This window comes from Centrocercus urophasianus, unplaced genomic scaffold (assembly GCF_019232065.1).
Source record: "Centrocercus urophasianus isolate 14NV4802_14NV808 unplaced genomic scaffold, USGS_Curo_1.0 seq_10, whole genome shotgun sequence".
NCBI lineage: Eukaryota > Metazoa > Chordata > Aves > Galliformes > Phasianidae > Centrocercus > Centrocercus urophasianus.
The window spans coordinates 51855732-51869847 of NW_024884142.1; the positions used below are offsets into that span (position 1 = coordinate 51855732).

The 14116-nt window shown below is 40.0% G+C and overlaps 1 protein-coding gene across 1 annotated transcript in view; it reads left to right on the forward strand.

Annotated features, from left to right (window-relative positions):
- The window catches only part of AIG1 (androgen induced 1), a 118930-nt gene that overhangs the window by 51940 nt on the left and 52874 nt on the right, over positions 1–14116 (forward strand). The window lies entirely within an intron of this gene.

Below are 14116 nucleotides of genomic sequence, written 5' to 3' on the forward strand. Positions count from 1 at the left end.
ATTAATACAAATGATAACAGTAATAGTAATGAAAACTTAAAAGCAGATTTTCAGACGAGGTAGCTCATACAAATGTTTGCTGAAGTGATTACTATGGGCACAAAACAAATGACCAATGAAAAGCCCTGACAGGATGTTCAGAGGGAGTCTTAGACTCTCTGTCTTTCTCTGGATGTGGAGAACACACTGAGCAGGGTTTGGCTGTGGAGCAGTGAGTTTGTTTGTTCAACCAACACCAGTGTGGGACAGAAATTCATTCACTTTATTCCCATAATTTTGCCAATATTAGGAATGCTGGTTTTGTTTTAACATTCAGTGCAGCTTATATTGCTCACTCTAATCACTGCTGGGGCCATGCACCATTTTTTTGTAGTGCTTAAGATGGTTTTTCTGATGCTGCTACACTGCATCTTAGATGTGTGATTTACAGATTATAAAAGCCAAAATAATGTTCAACCTTTGCATTGGTGCAAAAAATGTCAATACTTGAAAAACATTTTGATAACATTCTCTGTATAGAAGATGTATAGCATCTTTTATGGAGAAAGGACATTTCACTGAAAAAACATACGTATTTGTGGGGAGGAACGCTCACGTTGAAGAAAGTTTAGTATGCTGGCTGCCTGCTGTAGGTTATTCACTCTAAAGCAGCCCATAGGAAAGTCATCCTAGATGCGATCACTACAAAAAAGCCTTCTTAACATGCTGTGCAACCATGGGAAAGGATTGCAAATATCATTTCAAATATAAAATATCTTATTCTACATTTATTTTCTATCTTTATACATTAAAGAGGACTATACTTTGCCTTATGGTTACAGTAAAATGTAGTGTTTTGTATCTTTGGACATGCTTGTTAACATTCATTAGCATTTACTCAAAAAGAATAATTACTCAGATAATTCTTAATATGTTGATATGATAAAAGTGTTTTTGTACTATGTTGTACCCACTTTTCTGAACTGTGCTGTTAGTATTCACACATGTGGCAAATATGACTTAATCAGACCACAAATATTTTGCAGCATTCCATGGTATCTCATTTATTTGTTTAATTTGCCGCTATAGCAACTGGATTCCATCCTTTTAGATTCTTTTTTTCACAGACCTATGATCTACTTGTTTGAAGCTTGGCAGACAGCATTTCCTTCAATTGAAGACATATGCAGTAACTCAGAGACCAGATTTTTACCTATTTATCATTGTTGGAAAGTGGGTTATTTCACATGGACACAATACCAGAAGAATCAGCAGACCTGGTGAAAGGAGTCTGAGCTCAATAGCTTATATGCTTTTTCCAGCCTTTGAAGTTGCTGAAATAGAAGATGTTACTTCTCCCTTCATCTCTAGACCACTAGCGCTATCGGAATGCTAATATGAGGAAATATGTTGATAATGTTTTTGTAAGAAATTACTTTTTTTTTTTTAAAAGTAGTGTTTCTTTGTTAACTGCTTTTTTTTTTTTTTCAACATGTATTTGTATTTGGAAAGAGAGAGCTTTTCTGCAGAAAGCATTTCATATTCAGATGATTAATATGTTGAAGCAGTGCCACAGCAGTAATGTTTTATGCATGTTGATCTGCAGAAATCAAGGATTTTGGCATGACCTTGGGAATTCCTTTTTCTCGTGGTGGGCTATGAGCGTTGGATATACCCTGAAGTCTGCCCTGCTGTGCAGTCCCATCTCCATATTTTTACTTTCCTGCATAGATACAGAAAAATAAACTCTGCATTTTTAGTAATGGAGCTGTTTAAACTCCATTTTTAAATTTCAGTTTTATTCTTAGTTCTGCCACTATTTCACTGAATAATCTCATAGAAATTAGGTAGTGTTTGATGAAAAGCAGTTTTTACGTGTCTTAATTAGCTAATGCCTGCATTTTGTGGGGCTGCATAATGATAGTTAACAAGCATTGCTGGCTGTTAGGGCATTTATAACACTGCTGATTGTGATCACAGCGTCCGAAGGAGGGCAGTTGCTGTGCCGGCCCAGAACGTCCATTCAGCTGCTGGAGGCCCGCAGGTATTGCCGTTTTGCATACCTCAGCGTCCTTTTCATTCTATTGCAATGAAGAGGTGAATGGCCTTTGTACAGGTTACTTTGGGATTCATGGGTAAGAATGATGTTCCTGAAGTACACACAGCTAAGAGTTAGAAGCTGGTGTTGTAGAAGTGACCTCTGCTTCAAATAGTAACATTAGCTAAGGTTTTATACTAAATTTAGCGCTACTGGTATCTCATAAAATACTGTAGACTGACATGGTGCATGGTATAGAAAGTTCAAATATGCCTGGAAAGGAAATTCTTCCTTATCAAAAAATGGCTCTAGTATTCAAATCACATCCTTAAGTTTGTTTCCCACAGGAAGAAATTTTATTTGCATCTTGGGGCTTTCAGCTTTTTATTCTGTTATTTTGAGCTTTATCGGCTTTCTATAAACCCTATATGCAGAGTTCCAGTCTGCTGAGTCACTACCATGCACATTTTTGTGGCTTCTTTTGCAAATACAGTAATCTATTTGTAATGTAGATAAATGTTATGAGCTATTTTGGGGAGAGATTAAATATGTATGTTGGTCTACTGAACTTTGTACTTTAGGGCACTTTTTAAAATGAAGAAGTGGGAAGGAGCAATTTCATTTTCTAAAAAGGAAACATCCATTAAAATGTGTTTTAACTAGTACACAGACTGACTGATGTTCCCCTTAACAAACAAATGTGCATTGGCTGCGAGTCGTTAAAAAGTACATATGGCTGCAAATCATTTTAAAAGGTGAATGTGTGTATTCTTAGATCAGAGACTTAAGATGGAGGGCATTTTGATCTTTGCTCCTGAGGCAGAGGAATGAAAGATGAAAAATAAGAGGAATTAGAAGGAGAAAGAAATGCATGTCTCAGAAGCTAAGAGGAAAAGTGATTATCTTAGAGTTGTTAAGAGGAAAAAAACAGAAAGTGAGCAAAATAGAGGAAACCAAATATTAAAATAAAGAAGTAATGATAATAGTCAGTAGTCAGCTGGAGAGAGCCATAGAACCTGGAGGTGATAATTATGTGTTGTGTATCACTGAGAAAAAACCTTGAAAGAGAAGTTTAAGGTGCCTGGCATATATTGAAAATATGACCTGTCATTTGTTTAAACCAACGTGTAGAAATTCGGCTTTGTTTGGTTTCCTGTGACCACTGTGCAGGATCACTGTTTGCAGAGCGATTCTCTTTGTTCCATTTTCTTGTGTACACAGGGCTCTGTACCCTCACTGCCTCTCCCATCCCCAGATCCTGTCTCTCCCAGCTGCTTACCCTGCACTCTGCTGCCGTGCCCCCCACAGTGATGTTCTCCGTGCCATCAGTTTACTACAATAGCAGGGTGGTAATCTAATAGGCTGCTATTAGTGTAGTAGTAACAACCGTACCACTTCAAGGAACGTCACGATTATCAAAGTGAGCATAGTTGATAGAAATAAGACATATTTTTTCCTCAAATTTCTTGCAATCTGAATGAGCAAGAACAGGTAAAGACTGGGAGAAATGAGCTGTGTTCTAGGGAAGCTAAAACACAGAATTTGTTGTTTTCCTGAGGTTATAGAATTTTGCTAGAGATGGAGCTGCAAAGTAACTGAATTTACTTCATTACTTCAGTGCTTTTATTAAGGACTGGCACTTTCTCTCCAAACAAGGCAGGGAAGACAAATTCATAGTGAGTGAAAGAGCACTTTCTTGGGCTTTAAGCTCTATTGAAAGGAAGAAGTGACTCGCTCTTTCACCAGAGAGATGTTCTCTAGGTCTCACTAGGAGTTTTATTATTTGCTGCTTGTTTATATCACGGGAAGGGAAGCATAGGTTCATCTCACAAACTGTTTTGGGGCTTATGCCTTTTTTTTTTTTTAGTATAGCAACTGATTCCAACTTGTTCCAAATAATTTACATGGGCATAACTTTTTATCAGACGAAAAATCCCTTAGTTTTCCATTCCTTTTCTGATGACTGTTGATTTGAGAAGAAAGGCTCCAACATGTAAACAAAAGAATGATTTAAGAAGGATGAACTTGGAAATTCAAAAAAATGTCAAAGGAGAAAAGGCCCTCCTTTGTCTGCCCTGATGCTTGGACTTGATTTTTCTGTTGTTCTCCAGAGGGATGTTACTATTAGTAAAAATCAAGAAAATTGAAGAGTTTTGCTTTTAAATTTCTTTAAGGTCTTCCAAAAGCCTCTTACTGGAGCCAAGGCTATTTCAAAAGCCTTTATGCAATTGCAGGTATGTGGCAGGGGAATCAGGAATAAAAATATCCTTAAGACAAAAAAGGTAGCTTGTTCAAAACAGTATCACTGACAGTATAATATAACAAGTGGCTATGAAGAGATGTATTTTGATTATCTCGAACAAGGAGGAGTGTTTACTAGACAAAAATTGCACTAAATGTTCAGTGACATGAAGTAGAGGATTGCATCTACTTTGGGAAGTACCTTCCTTCAGGCAAGAATTCAGTGTTTACTAGTCCTGTCTCCATCTGAACTCTACAGCTTAACTGGCAATAATACAAATATTCACAGCTGTATAAAAAATGTTATTTAGTTCACAACAGTAGCCATGGTTACCTACATATTTTCATTGCCTTATTCATGTGCAATTCTTTTTTTTTTCTTTTTTTTTCTTTTTTTTCTGGAAATACCATTACCATGTAATATAATACTGTACAAACTCTTGGTAAGTTTTATAATGTTAAGAAGAACATTTTGCAGTGAACTTGAAAGCAACTTATATCAAATTGGTTTGTACCTGGGAAATCCCACCTATACACTGTCAGGCAAAGAAAGGTGAGTCTGAACACGCAAATGACATCGTGACTGTCATTTTAAAATATAAATAGAAATATGTAAAATCTTTTGCATTCAAAAGTCTTTAGAAATATTTTTGCCAGAGCATTTAAGTAGAACAAGTCCCTGCTCAGTTCCCCCACAGATGAAATTATCAAGGCTGTTGCTGTCAGTACAAGTTAGAGCAGCAAATGATTCTCATTTACTCTTGAAGGAAATGGGAGCCCAGCAACCCTGCACTGTCAGGAGGGCAGAAAAGTGGTAGGGCTTCATGCCTCTCTCTTCTTCTTCCTTTTGTCTCTGTCACTCTGCATGCAGTGCAGATGTGATGCATGTGATAATCTAGTGTTTTCATTATATTTGTAGAAACCAGTCCCTTTAGCGTTACTGCAGCAGAACTGCCAACCCTATTCTAAACTTTGCTAAGAAAAGAAAATAATAATTAATCTTTCAGATATCTTTGATCACTTTGCAAACAAATGGATTAAAGTTTAGAAGAGTATAGCAGACAGTTTACTTAGGCTTTTTTTTTTTGTATATATTGAGAAGGTGTGACATTAATTCTGAAGGAAGACATCACATATATCAGCTTAGAATAACAGCTAAAGGAATGAAGGATATCTGCTTCTTTAATCTTACTAATATGTCTAAACTCTTTTGTATAAGGTTCTTTATTGCTGTCGTAAAGAAAACTTATTGGATTAAATATATAAACTGTTTTTAAAGGTCTCTTCCCATGGCATTTTCCTACAAACAATGAAATTTGGGGATATGGTATGTTATTGCATAGAGATTGAACCAAAGAAAATGTAATGTAGTTTTCTAAAATGATGTTGAAAAGTTACAAGTGTAACCTTGTGAAACCTTGTTGAAAGCATGATAGAGTTTTAATATACTATCCAGACCTGCTTTCAGTGCGTCTCCCAAGGCAAGAAGGAAGATGGCATTAAGATGGAAATTTCTGCAGTGAAGCCGGCTGTTACCACAGTCTGGCTTCTGTTGGTGCCGTAGTGCTGCCAGCTTGGGGTTATTTATAGGCATTAGCCTATATCTATCCATGCACGTACACCTACTGCTCCCTCAGAAGGAGTGTTGTTTCTGAAGAAGTTAGTCCACAATTCCCACCTCTCTTATTCTTTCAGAGGCCAGTTTCATCGGCTGTCCTCGTTACCAGTCAGCAGGAATTTGGCAGGCACCCCCTCCCTGCCCGAGCTTTGCTTCAGTGGGCTTCCATTGGCCTATGGGCTGCGTGGCTCTGTTGCACAGTTCTCAAAATGTTCAAGATAATTTCTTACACTGGAGGACTTTTCCCATTATCTTACGATTTTGTGATTTTTTTCCTAAGTGGGGATGATATACAAGACTTTAAAAATTACATTCTCTTCCATAATTTCAAAGCAACTGGTAAAAAAAAAGTTAAACAGAAAAAAGGCATTGCTTTTTCAGCAATCACAGGAAAACTTTAGCTTTTCTCCTGGCTGCAACAAAGGTTTTTGGTGCTGTGCATGATTTGTAGTAGAAATAAAAGCCATTCTGTTTCATTTTCCTGAGTATCTGGTGATGAATGCAGAGCAATAAACCCCTTCCCCAGAAGCCAGTGCTTGCTTGAGGCAGGAGCTATTGTTTAAGTTTGCTGCACCATGTTACAGCTTGTGTGTTCTGCACCCTACACACACCCATTTATAAATTAGATATAAGCCAACCAGGCACAGCCTTTCTGTGTCCTTCACCTTTCTCCATGACATAAATCCCAAAATGAGGTACCCCTCCCAGCACCATCACAGCTGGAGCACACTTCCTGCCATGGCAGCAGCAGCTGCAGAAAGCCTTAAGCTGCAGCCCAGGACCCATTAGGTCTGAGCTTTCTGGAGCAGAAATGGCCTGACATATAGCAAGTACCTTTGATTTACAGGAAGTTCAGGCAACTGGACCTGTAATTAAAAAGTAAGCAAATGAAAATATAGAATAACTGGTACATTAGCAGCCATGGCCTTAAGAGCTAAATTGAGAAAGCAAGCATGCAGTTGCAAAATGTGCATATGCATATATGTATCTTTTTTGCTCATACAGTATTTCACTCCTTGAAGTTTTGAAGCAATGTGCTCAGTTTCTGATACTATTATTCTTCCTATGGCAGCAAATTATGACTTGACAAAAACCAGGAGGTGCTGCAAGCTGTTGGTAACCACAGGGTAGTCACAGCCTCACAGAACAGACTTTGAGTTTTAGCCGGAACTTCTGCTGCTCATATATACTTAAGCTTGCCTAAACAGAAGAGATGTCATGCTTAAATTGTTTTCAGCTTTTGACCTTTTCCATTCTGAACTTCCAATCATGAGGTTCATGATTGAACCTCAAAAACATGAGGTTCCCTTATTATTTATTTCATAGGACAGGTCAAGGTGAAATGTCAATGTGAAGAGGAAGGGAAAATAAAGTCCCTCATACAGCATTATTTTGGTTTCCAGTGTCCAGTTAATAAAAATAAATCAATTTTACTAGAATTTGTTGGAGTGTTTTTGCTGCTAAAACTCAGACCACATGGGAAACAGTTAACAGTCTCCAGATGTGAAAAGGAAAGGACCAAAGGACCATCAGCAGCGCAGAGATACTATATTTTCTCAGTGAGCAGTACTACCTCAGCTGAAGTGCAAAGAGAAAGCAGCTGTTGTGAGAGCATGTGAAAGTCAAAAATCTTCCTCTTACTATGCTCATAGCAAGGCATCTACAAAACCTGTAGAACCATAGCTCTATAGAACCATCAGGGTTGGAAAAGACCACTAAGATCATCTCGTCCAACTACCCACCCTCCCCACCATGCCCACTAACCATGTCCCTCAGTGCTAACCTCCACGTGTTTCCTGAACACCGTCGGGGATGATGACCACCTCCCTGTGCAGCCTGTTCAGACAGTACTGCATGCCTCTCTGTGTGCACGTGACACTGCCTGATGCACCACCAGTGCTCCCACTTCCTACCAGATGTGCAGGAAAGGAGCTGGTGAGCTTCTGTTTACTACAGAGAGAACTGAGCCAGGATGTCCAGCATAGCCCTCAAGCATGGGATCGATGCTGACCTGTTGTTCCTGCTTGAGGAAATGCCCCCTGGAGTGGTACTTACATTAGCTGTGTGCTGGTTCAGGGCTCAAGGGACAAACTCACAATCTTCCTTATTTTAATCAAGTCTGTGCACAGTGAAGCCTTGGATGTTATTTGGCACTGTCTCACTTTTCTTTATCAAAGTCTGGCCATGGAGACTGCGTAAGGAAACCAGATGCTGGGACAAGGAGTGGGTTGGAATCCTTCCTCTCGCTAGATACTTTGTGACTAAGTACATTTCTTTCATCATAACCTTTTCCACCTTGCTGATTGAGAAACTGGATAACGATGATACACAGATCCTTTCTCAGAAAATTTTATGGACCTGTTGACTAGTTAAGAGCATCTGTGTGACTAAATGAGACACCCTGCTTTTAAAAGGTTGTTGTGTAGTTGTATTGGTCTCTATGCGGGTTCAAGGCAAATGAACGGGCATAAAAATATGCCTGAGGTGCAGCACAGAAAATTGTGCTTAGAACATATTATTATAGACATGTTGTCAGGGAGTATTCCTGTTGCATGATGTTCTGAAAACATCTCAGTTTGCCTCAAGGGAATGCCCGACTGCCCTGCTTATGATCCATGGGAAAAAAATACCCTCGTGGTAAAGGCAAATGGAGAGTTTCCAACGTCTGTTATCCATCCTGTTTTTGTTCCTAGCACAGCAACAGAAGTGGTGTTTTCTTGAGGATAACACTGGTGCACAACAAAGATAGATGAAGGAGAGTTTTCAATTTTTAAGGTCCTATGATTATAAAAAAACTTAACTTTTTGAGGTTGTCATCCTAGATATTTGTGTTTTGTGATCAGTGTATATTTTTAAAATATTCACTATGTTTTATAGTTTTTGTGCAGTAGCTGAAACACTGCTCAACTCCTTTCACCCCCAGTGCCTCTCTCCCAAACATTCTGCTCATTCAGCTGGGTATTATTCTTTCAAGGAACTGTCCACCCACATAACTACACAGGATGCTTTCAGGAGCTATCCTGTGGAGTAAGTCATATGTGCTAGCACTGCTCGTGCACCAGTCCTTCTCATTGAGTATTTCTTTACGTAGTCTCAGTGTGAAATATGCGGATCAACCCTGAGCATCTTGTGATGGTGCCAGTATTTTTGGGCTCTTTACCAGGTGTCAGTGGTTTGGAAGGTAAGCCTGCAAGCATTAACATATGAATGGCCAGGATTGGAAAGAGCAGAGGCTGAGAAATATGCAAGTTCGGAAACTTTGCCTTGGTCGTTTAATTCTTAAGGTCTCTGTTTTAAGCTTCTCTTCATGTCATGAAGCATTGGAAAACCTTTTTTATTTAATAAAACTTGAAATTAACAGCTAATAATGTAAATTGAAGACCTGGTGCCTTAAGAAAAAAATTCGGATGTCACAAAATACTTGACAGTGCCGTGAGCGTAGGATGTCAACTACTTCACTACCACTGAAAGAAAGGCTTAACCTTCAGTGCTATGTACTAAGTATCAGTGATTTTTTTTCAGCTTCATCTTTCGCATTTATTACAACATCAGTACTTCTAGTAGAATCATGGCTACTACAGCCTGAACAGGGTTGCTGCTTATTAGTCCTTGGAAGAGCTGCATTATTTCTTTAAATCTGCAGCCAAATGATTTAAAAGTTACATGATGAAAAATCTCTCATCTCTGGAAGAGGCTATGTCTCACAGTAAGTACAGTCTCCTACAAAGGAGTTTTGCTTAAAAGATTAGCTTGTATTTATTGTTCTCTACATTTGTCTTTCTATTTTTTAATATAGTTCCATGTACAGTAAACTTCTGGTACTTGTTACAAATCTGAAGATGTTTTCAAAACAAGTACAAGTGTTTAATCCGTTGTCCCATGTTTCTTCCCAGTGCTTACCATTTGGGGCTAGATGTAAATGTCTGATTTTCACATTGGTTTGTAGTTTTATTTGAATTCTTCTTCACATCATGAATTCAGTCCAACATCATAAGACCTTTTGGAAAACAGTCTTATCACCTCATTCATTATTTTACTCTTCAAATGCTGAACAGAACAAATGTGAGAGCATCACTCCTTTTGCAGTCAGAATTGCTTTGGTTTGGTTCGTGCTGAGAAAAAGAGGTCAAAGAGCAGCTGCTAAGTTTGATGGAGGGGGAATGCAGGTTGTCCTTTTGGAGCAGCTAAGCTCCAGCCATGACCAGTGAGCGTGTTTTGAGCCTCTATTTTTCCCCCAGAAAAAAATTGAATCCCTTATGTATTTTGTCTTGGAGCAGCACAGCAAGCAAGGAGGCTTTGTGCCTATCTACGTTATTCTGGCTGGTTGTCTTCAGGCACCACGTAGGAGAGCACGTGTCACTAAAAGGGCTCAGTTCTGCAGCAGCATAGCCAGGTTAGCACACGCTGGAACCCAGGGGACAGGCTGGTCTTTCAGCCAGGCCCTGCTGGCAGTGGCAGAGCTGCCGCGGCGCAGAGATCTCCACACCACGTTCCAGGATGTGGCACAGACATGCCTTTTGTCTCCTTATCTGGGAAAATATGAGGGTGGCTGCTTTTCTGGGTTGGGGTAGGTGTGTCTGTGTGGTATTCTGCAGACATGCAGCTTTATTCTGTGCTCAGAGCTGGACGGACATCAGCCAGCTCCAAGCCAGGAGCAAGTTGATGAGGTTGGATTGTGCACGGTGCTAACCACAGCTACACAGCTCCAGATTCCTCGTTGGCTTGGATACATCCAGATTCAGAAACAGAGCGAGTTCTCACCTACCGACTAAATACCACGCAGTCAAACCCAGACATTCATGGCATTTAAGGCCAGAAAAGAGTATTATATCATTTTGTCTGACCTTCTGTTTAACACAGGCCGTAGCATTTCACTTGCACCTGTAGCGAGCCCAATAATTTTTGTTTCACTGAAGTTTATCTTCCAGAAAGGCATTTGGTCATGAACTGAAGAGATAAACAATCTTCTGTTTTTCTTAGCAGCTTGCTCCTGTCATTACTCATTGTCACTGCTAATTCTTTTCCAAATTTCTGACCGGTCTGACTTCAGCTTGTTGTGCTTTCCACTGCTGCACTGAAGAGCCCCTTTATTTTTTGTTTTGTATTGCTGTTTTCCATGCAGGAAGAGTTTCTTCTGTGAGTACCTTCTGGATAAGCTGATCAAGCTAAGACCCATAGGAGCCTTACAGGAGATCCACAGTCTCACACTGACACTGGTAGATCTGTTTCCCTGCTCCAACACCTCCAGCGGGAGGCACCTGAGCTGTGAGCTTATGTATGGGTCCACCATCCCCTTGAGGTTCACTCTGATAATCCTTAGCACATCGGTACACACACAACAAGGTAATCACCATCTGCCTTTGGTGGAGCACAGAGCTGCTTTTTTTAGCTTGACAGGGAAAATACAGTGTATACACTAAGTAATTTGCACATCGTTGACCTAGCTGACTAGGTGTAACACTTCAACTACTCCTGGTGCTATTAGAGACAGATGTGAACTTGTTAGTGCTGCTGAATTTAAAGCTCTGGCTCCCTGGCCCTGGATTCATTTTAAATCTTTCCCAATCTCTTATTATTCTTGCACTGAAAAAAGGTTTTCCCCAACAAGGGCAGCAGATTTTACAGCTTTTCTTCCTGGAAGTTTGCACTAATCATTCCTCTTTTTCCTCCATGGCCCCAAATATGTCAGAAGACATAGAAATCTCTGTTTTTCTCCCCCAACACCCCAGGTCCCCTCCCCCCCTCTTTTTAATGTAATGATTGAGTTTAGCAAGGATACATTGTAATACCTTAAATACAGCGCAGATGGACTTGCCCTAGCGCCTGGCTTTTCAGGGTTTCCCATCTGACACATCCAAAAGCATCACTATTGCATGGACAGTAACCTGCATAGCTATTATTTGCCTCTTATTAATATATCTGTAGATTGTATTTATCTTTAATGGAAATTAAAAAAATAATGTTCTGATTTTTTAAAAATTTACTTATTCTGTACCAGTATGTTTTATTTTTATATGTATTTCAAACATTTTAAATCTGGATGTCACGAAATAATTCATTCTGAGCTAGTTAAAAACTGAACTTCATTTTCTTATTGTATTCTGTGGCTGAACTTGCATTTCTCCTACATGGCTGGTTGGAAATGAGGAGTAACCACATTATGAAAACCATGGTCCATCCAGAAAGTTCAGTGCACAGCAGAAACACAGACTGACTGAGGTCAGAAGGGGTCCCTGGAAATCACCTTGTCCCACCCCTGTGCAAGCAGGGCTGCCTGGAGCTGGTAAAGCAGTCTGAAACCTGAAATGTTGCTGGAATGGAAGCTGTGCTAGGATGTTAACTTTACTACCTGTGGGCTTCAGGAGCTGGTATGAGAGTCTAGTTCTATAAGGATGGATTGGGAAGTGGGTGAGCCTTCCACCTGCATGATGGCCAGTAAGTAAAATTGATCATACTCAGTAATGCAAACATATTTAGAAAGAATAGCTTTCTTTAGTTGCAGCATAAAATCTTGTAAGCTGTGTACTATGGGAAGTCAGTCAGCAACCAGTGTGGCTTTTCCAGCCTGAAGTCAGTTGATCCATGAGGTACTGTAGCCTAGAAAGGGCTGCATCCAGTACACTAGTCTGGAGTTACACACACACAGCTTGCATGTGTTGCACCTGGCAGGGTTCTGTGGTCTCTGATTCCTCTCACTCCTCTGGGAGATGCAGACAGATTTGGAGTGCAGTGGTGCCATTATTTTTGGATGAAGGGTTGGTAAGTGGCTGGCTGAGGGCATTCATTAACCTAATTAATTTCCTCATTTACTCTGCGTTGACCTTTGAATCCATTACCACTGTGTGTGATTTTCCTGCATCTTACAGACCAGTCCTCCCTGCAGGCTCTGCCTGTCAGATTGTTTTAAAAACAAACAGTACATCTGTGCACTGAAGAGAGTTGCTTCGCCAAAGCAGGTGAAGTATAAACAAGCAACTTCTAGTCAGTCTTCTTTGTCTGTTTGTTTGTTTTAAAAAAAGGCCTATACACAGAGCATAATACTACCCCAACTGCTGTGGTGGTTGCTGGCTGCCTCCCAGGCCCTGACAGGGACAGTCCAGCAAGTGGAGTTTTGTCCCTGTTCAAAGCAGGGACCAGCATCAGCTCTAGTTTATTTCACATCTCTCAATTGTTAGAAAGAAGGCTGCTTCTATCTTGCACTCCTTCCAAATATGCCTTTCTATGAGGCCTGCAAATCCCAGCAGATCCTGGGATTACATTTTCCAGGATTCCTTCTCGATGAGGTTGGGCGGACCCATGCTTCCCCTGCTCTGTCTCCGAACCCAGGCACCCACAGCCGGGCCTCTGCCCAGGTCGCGTCAGGTCACCCCGCATCGCTTCCTCCCTGCTCCTTCCCGTGGGTCAGCTGTGGCTGGTGCAACCTATGGGAGGGGATGGTCTGGCCTCTGATATGTCCCTGTTATGTCTCAGAATACCAGCATAAGCTTGCACAGTTCGGGATAAGGAAGACTGACTCTCTGCTTCCCTCTAGAAGGAAGATCAGAAATGCCAAATGTTTCTATCTTCTTTCTGGCGTGCAGTCAGGGAGAATAGCACTGGAATATGCTGAGTTATATGTTTTGTTGTTTGGTTATTGTTTTTTTTTTCCTTAACTGGAAAGTTCCTGGTTACTTAAAATCCCACCAGAAGCATCAAAATGGGAAAGTTATTTTCATGCCTTTGACTGTGTTGCTTTTGAATTGCAGAATGAACTGCAGCATAAATGGTTGTTCCTTACTTCTGTACATTCACTCATAGTTTCTGTTTTTGTTTTAATTTGAAAGTTCCTGGTCTGTCCTTGTAAAATACAGAACCCTTCAGAAAAGATGAATTAGAACCTATACTTTCCAAAATCTCTGTCACACATAGGCATCTGTGTACTCATAGCCATTCAGATTATGTTTTGTTTGTGAAGAATTTGTATTTGACAAAACATTTCTTAATGCATTTGAAAGATAAAATTAAATATAGTATATGGTGTCGTATAAGCTACTAAATGTCTTTTTTTAATGGAACTTGGTGATTCCTGGAAATATAATTGGCAAATATAAAATGTTTTTATGTTTGAGAACATGAGCCTCTGGCAGACAAGAACATTGGCTATTTGGGCCTCAGCTTTCATATAGCATGAGTCAAGTGAAACTTGGCACTGGTTGCAATGTTTAGTCTTTCAGCGTTTTTTTATGAGCCTCCCTTTCTCT